The sequence below is a fragment of the Rhinoderma darwinii genome, chromosome 5 (genome assembly GCF_050947455.1).
Source record: "Rhinoderma darwinii isolate aRhiDar2 chromosome 5, aRhiDar2.hap1, whole genome shotgun sequence".
Classification (NCBI taxonomy): Eukaryota; Metazoa; Chordata; class Amphibia; order Anura; family Rhinodermatidae; genus Rhinoderma; species Rhinoderma darwinii.
The window spans coordinates 7,703,510-7,710,164 of record NC_134691.1 but is presented as its reverse complement, the minus strand read 5'-3'; positions in this window follow the sequence as shown (position 1 = coordinate 7,710,164).

Here is a 6,655-nt window from a genome sequence, read left to right as displayed (position 1 = left end):
TCGGACGTAATTCAATGCTAAAACGCCCTAATTACGTCCGTAAATAGTGTGTGTGAACCCAGCCTTAGTGACGCCCCCGGCTGCTAGTGCTGCATTGTTGGGTCACTTAGGAGACCCAGCGATGCAGCTAAAAGTGGACCGTCGGCCATGAGAAGTTTGCGGGGGGGGGGGGGGCCCAGTAAGAATTCTTGCATCGGGGCCCATGAGCCTCTAGCTACGCCCCTGTCTGCAATGCTGATGCATTTAGCTCACAGAACACTCTCTAGACCACGGGTAGGTAACCTTGGTAAGGAAGAAATCTACTGTCTATAAGGAAGGTTCTAAAGATCTACAGTGATATAAATGTCTTTCTCACACAGAAACCTACATACACCGTACTTTTACAGGGGACTATTTTCACTTTATGATTTCGATTTTTCACAAACATATGTGTTCCAACCCCATTGTGAGTCTGCAAATCTTTTCTATAAGGGTAAGTTCACACGTAGCGTAAATACTGCAGATTATCCGCAACAAATTTAGAAAATACAGTAGCAGCAGATTGGATGACATTTGAACAAATCTCCTCCACACGCATGTAAATTAAAAGCATAAAAAACGCTCAAATTGACCTCCGATGCGTTTTTTTTAACCCGCAGCATGTCAATTGTATTTGTGTAATCGCTGCTTTTTTGTTGCGGGTTTTCCCTTTTGAATTCAATGTGGCGGTAAAACCCACAACAAATAGCAGATATTGAATTTTTGTGCTGCGGAAAAGCAGCGTTTCAGAAGGAAAAAAACGCAACTCAGAAAAAAATAAATCGTATACTTACCCAGAATTTTGCACTACTTTGTCCAGGCCGGCCTCCTGGGATGACGTTTCATCCCATTTGACCGCTGCAGCCAATCATAGGCTGCAGAGGTCACATGGGATTAAACGTAATCCCAGGAGGCTGAGCTGCAGGACGTCAAAGGGCAAGTATGTTTTTTTTTTTTTAACTTGCAGATTTCCACAGTGGACATTATGGTCGAAAAACTGCACCACAATTTGGTGCAGTATTTCTGCCGGAATTCCCTGCGGCGACTAGAGCGGATACACTGTGTGATTTTACGCAGTGTATCCACCCCATATGAACATAGCCTAAAAACGCAGCAGAAACAGAATATTTTCACAGAAGATCTAATTCATTTGAGTAGAGGAAGGAAGAATGTGTTAGTCAATATGGTAACATACAAAACCTGTGGACTATGGGGATAATTACTTGTGCTTTAGTCCAAAACTTGTGGACTGAAGTGCTCTCATTGGTGGACCAAGGCATCAGTGATCTGCTCATAACCTGTCAAAGATCTACCAATAGATCTGGATCTAGTGGTTGCCTACCCAGGCTCTAGACTGTATACAATTGTAACAAACCCTCAGCTGCGAGAAGTATTTCATCAAGACAGGTTTACAGCCTATGGACATATACAAGTATGTTTGCATTCAATGACAACAAGCAGAGATCTTGAAAATGGCAAAGAATTGGAAAAAAATATTAGAAAATTGTAAAACTTTTCATTATACACGAATTAAGCATTATTTACATTGAATCAGGAAAAAAAGTAATTCAAGTAATTTGCAGCAGCCTTGTATCTGAGTATCTGTAATAGATCCATTGTGGAAGTAGAAGCGCTCTCTGCAGGCAGTCTGGGGAGTCTCTGTGGCCTCTTTGAAGTCTCCTCATTGTTTCTGATAGTATTGATAATCATGTCCTGTTTTTCTTTGTATGTGTTTTTACTCTTCACATGTAGATTCTTTTCTAGGCTTGACTCATCCAATTCCGCTTCTGCTATAATAGAATACACATCAAGGCTTTCTTGTTAACCTACAGACAGTAGGAGAGTAGACAGAGGGAGTGGAGTAACACCTGACTGCAGGATCAGACTACGCAGGTTTTGTTTATAGTCTATAACTATGGAGACACATAGGTTTGCTTAGGAGCCGTATACACAAAAGAGTAGATTTTTAATCAAGATCGTTGGCAAAGTTGCTAATTTTGGGGTTTTCAGATACATTAGAGCAATAGAATTGTTTGCAAAGCCTACATACCGTATTTTAAAGTCAATTGATTTTCTGGATTTGCATCTTTCTTTGACAATGTATATACATCCTATCGCCAAAAGTACGTGGACACCCCTCCTTACTATTGAGTTCAGGTGTTTCAGCCACATCCATTGCAAACAGGTGCATAAAATCAAGCACACAGCCATGCAATCTCCACAGACAAACATTGCTAGTAGAGTGGGTTGTACTCAGAGGCGTAACTTGAAGCTCCTGGGCCTCAATGCAAAATCTATAACAGTGCTCCTACTATATATTATTTATAATACTGGTGTCTTCTAATGCGGCTGAGGAGCTTTTTTGCCCCCCCCCCCCCAGGCTCCAGGGACTGGGTGCAACTGATACCTCTGCACCCTCTTTAGCTACACCCCTGGTGGTACTGAAGCGCACAGTGCCACCTTTGACGCAAGTCAGTTTGTTAAATCTTTGATCTGCCAGATCTGCTCTGGTCACCTGTAAGTGTTATTATTGACTGCTAGATCTGCCACAGTCACTTCTAAGTTTTATTATTATCTACTAGATATACCCCAGTGACATGTAAGTGCTATTATTATCTGCCAGATCTGCCACAGTCATTTGTAAGTGCTATTTTTATCTGCCAGACTTTCCCCGGCCACCTGTAAGTGTTATTGTTATCTGCTAGATCTGCCCTATTCACCTGTGTTGTTAATATGATCTGCTAGATCTTCCCCGGTCACCTGTATGTGCTATTATCTCCTAGATCTGCCTCGGTCACCTGTAAGCGTTATTATAATTTGCTAGATCTGCTCCAGTCACCTGTAGGTGTTATTATTATCTGCTAGATCTGACCCAGTGAATTGTAAGTTTTATTTGTATCTGCTAGACCAGCCCCGGTCACCTCTATGTGCTATTATTATCTGAAAGATCTGCCCTGGCCACCTATAATTGTTATAGTTACCTGATAGATCTGTCACAGTTACGTGGAAGTGCTATTATTACCTACTAGTTCTGCCCCGGTCACCTGTAAGTGTTAATATTATCTACTAGATCTGCCCTGGTCACCTGTTTGATTATACTTTGCTAGATATTTTCTGGTCACCTGTATGTGCTATTATCTGCTAGATCTCCCTCGGTCACCTTTTAAGGGTTATCATTATTTGCTAGATCTTCCCCGGTCATCTGTAAGTGTTATTATCATCTGCTAGATCTGCCCCGGTCATCTGTAAGTGTTATTATTATCATCTGCTAGATCTGCCCCAGTGACCGGTTATTATTCTGCTAGATCTGCCCCGGTCACCTGTGCTGTTATAGCTACTAAATCTTCCCCGGTCATCTGTAAGATTTATTAGTATCTGCTAGATCTGCTCGTCATTTGTAAGTGCTAGCCTGATGAAGACCTAAGTACTAAGTCGAAACCCGTAGCTTTTAGAGCTACCTATTGAGATACATGCTGTTTCACATGTCTTTTTAAGAAATAAAGTCGTTCATAACTGTAATGTCCGTGGCTGCGGGCTGTCAGCTCCAGCCTCCCGCTGACAGCCGCAGCCACGAGTCGGCAAGCGCTGGCCCCAGCCTCCTCCTCAGGAGACACCAGCGCTTGCATCCACTCACCTCCGCCGGAGCCCGCAGGGTGCGCGCGCACGCTCGTCCCCGCTCTTAAAGGGGCAGCGCGCGCACCGGACATCTTGAACGACCTTTGACCCGTGAGTACCCTGGGCTATAAGAGGGGTCCAGCCCCCTAGTTCGATGCCTGAGCGTTGTTAGTTTTCCCAGTCTGTCTTGCAAATGGTCCCTTAGTGTTTCCCGTTCCTGTTGTTACCCGTACCTTGTTCCCCGTTCCTGTTTCCCGTGCTTTGCCCTAGTATCTAGTCGTGCCACGTCCTGTGTCATCTGCCACGTTCAGAGGAATTTGCCACGTCCTGTGTCATCTGCCACGTCCGGAGGAATCCGCTACTTTCTGTGTCATCTGCCACGTCCGGAGGAATCCGCCACGTCCTGTGTCATCTGCCACGTCCGGAGGAATCCGCCACGTCCTGTGTCATCTGCCACGTCCGGAGAAATCCGCCACGTCCGGAGGAATCCACCACGTCCTGTGTTATCTGCCACATCCGGAGGAATCCGCCTCGTCTGGCGCAACTTGCGGCTCCTGTGTCATCCGCCACGTTTGGCGCCATCTGCTGCACCCATCTCATCTGTGCCAGAGCTGCGGCCACCATCTGGACTATTCAGGTACCCTTGTGCGGGACATTGTATTTCTGGGGTGTCCTGTTGTTTGGCCAGCTGCCTCCCCGCTGCGGCGGTACGGCCTAGTGGGTCCACTAACCTGCTTCGTGACAGTACGCTCAGGCCATGGACCCCGCTGGTCAACCTGAGACGTTGACTACACAAGCCATGCTGGCTGAGATGGAGGATCTCCAGTCACGACAAGACCAGCTCCTCCTGTCGGTGAACGCCATAGCCCATCGGCTGCTTGCTCCGTCCACAGTCATCACCGCACCCGTTCCTGCGGTTCCGCCTGCTACACCTCCTGTCTGTACCGGTACCAACCCCCTGTGTTTCTTGCCGCTACCTCCACGCTATGACGGAGATCCGAGGTCCTGCAGGGGATTTTTGAATCAGTGCCTGATCCATTTCAGACTACATGCCATGACGTCCGGATCGCCTTTATCATCTCTCTCCTTACCGGCAAAGCCCTGGCATGGGCCAATCCTCTGTGGGAACATCAGGGACCAGAGACCCGGGACTTGCAGTGCTTCTTACAGACCTTTCGCTCGATCTTTGAGGAACCTGGGAGAGTTTCTTCGGCTGCTGCATCCTTGCTGACCCTACACCAGGGAGACCTCTCCATGGGCGAGTATGCCATTCAGTTGCATATCCTGGCTGCTGAATTGACCTGGAACAACGAGGCTTTGGTGGTTACATTCTGGCAGGGACTGTCTTCAGGGATCAAGGACGAGCTGGCTGCTCGCGATCTGCCATCTACCCTGGACGATCTTATCCTACTCGCCTCCCGTGTCGACATGAGGATCCGGGAACGTTCCCAAGAGGTTCTCCGGGAGAGAGAACTTCCTAGGCTGGATTCTGCTGTCCCGCAATCCTCCTGAGTCGTCCCACCAGAGTACCCGATGCAGAGTAACTATGTTAAATTGTCTACCCAGGAGAAACAACACAGACACACTTCTGGACTTTGTTTGTATTGCGGCCATGGAGGCCATATTGTGCGTCTGTGCCCCCAGAGGCCGGAGAGACCCCATTGCCTAGGATTGGTTGGAGAGACAACACTAGGTGGAACAGAATCTAACAGAGGATTCGCTTCCAAACTGACTATTCCTTTGACCCTGGTATCCGGCGACAGGACGCATCAAGTCTCTGCCTATCTTGACTCTGGCTCTGCTGCAAATTTCATCCAGAAAGAGCTTGTGGATCATCTTCTGCTGCCCACAGTCCCTCTGGAGACATCTTTGGCTGTGGCCTCAGTTAATGGACTGCCTCTGCCTGATCCCATTATCTCTAAAACCAAGCCGTTGAAGCTCCAGGTTGGAGTACTTCACTCTGAATTTATTTCGTTCCTTGTTTTGCCCAAGGCCATCAATCCTGTTCTGCTGGGCCTGCCTTGGCTTCGACTTCATGCCCCAGTCCTGGACTGGAATTCTGGAGAGGTTCTCCAATGGGGCTCCAAGTGCCATGGTCGTTGTCTGTTGCAGATCCATCCTGTCAAGCCTTCTCTGCCTCAGTCGCTGTCGGGACTGCCTCCCCATTTTGCTCAGTATGCAGATGTTTTCAGCAAAAAGGAGGCTGAGACGCTGCCTCCACATCGCACCTATGACTGCCCCATTGAACTGGTTCCTAATGCCTCTCTTCCCCGTGGACGGGTATATCCTCTCTCCTTGCCTGAGTCTCTATCCATGTCGGCCTATATAAAGGAGAATCTGGAGAGGGGTTTTATATGAAAATCTTCCTCCCGGCCGGGGCTGGATTCTTCTTCATTAAAAAGAAGGATGGATCCCTTCGTCCCTGCATTGACTACAGGGGCCTCAACCTGATCACAGTCAAGAACAAATACCCGTTGCCACTCATCGCTGAGCTATTTGATCGCATATGAGGGGCGAAAAATTTTTCTAAGCTAGACCTGCGTGGGGCTTACAATCTAGTCCGGATTCGCCGGGGTGACGAATGGAAGACGGCATTTAACACCCGGGACGGGCACTACGAATACCTGGTGATGCCCTTCGGACTGTGTAACGCTCCAGCAGTGTTTCAGGAGTTCGTTAACGACATCTTCCGAGATCTACTCTATGTCTGTGTTGTTGTTTATCTCGATGATATTTTGATTTTCTCCCCAGATCAGACGACTCATCGGAGGCATGTTCGTCAGGTTCTACTACGATTGAGGGAGAATCATTTATACGCCAAGCTGGAGAAGTGTGTCTTTGAGAAGAGTTCTCTGCCCTTCCAGGGCTACATTATCTCGGATCAAGGCCTCAAGATGGATCCTGAGAAAGTGAAGGCTGTCCTGGAGTGGCCACGTCCCCAAGGCTTAAGGGCCATACAGCGGTTCCTGGGATTCGCCAATTTCTACCGGCAGTTTATTCCGAACTTCTCTTCTCTGACGTC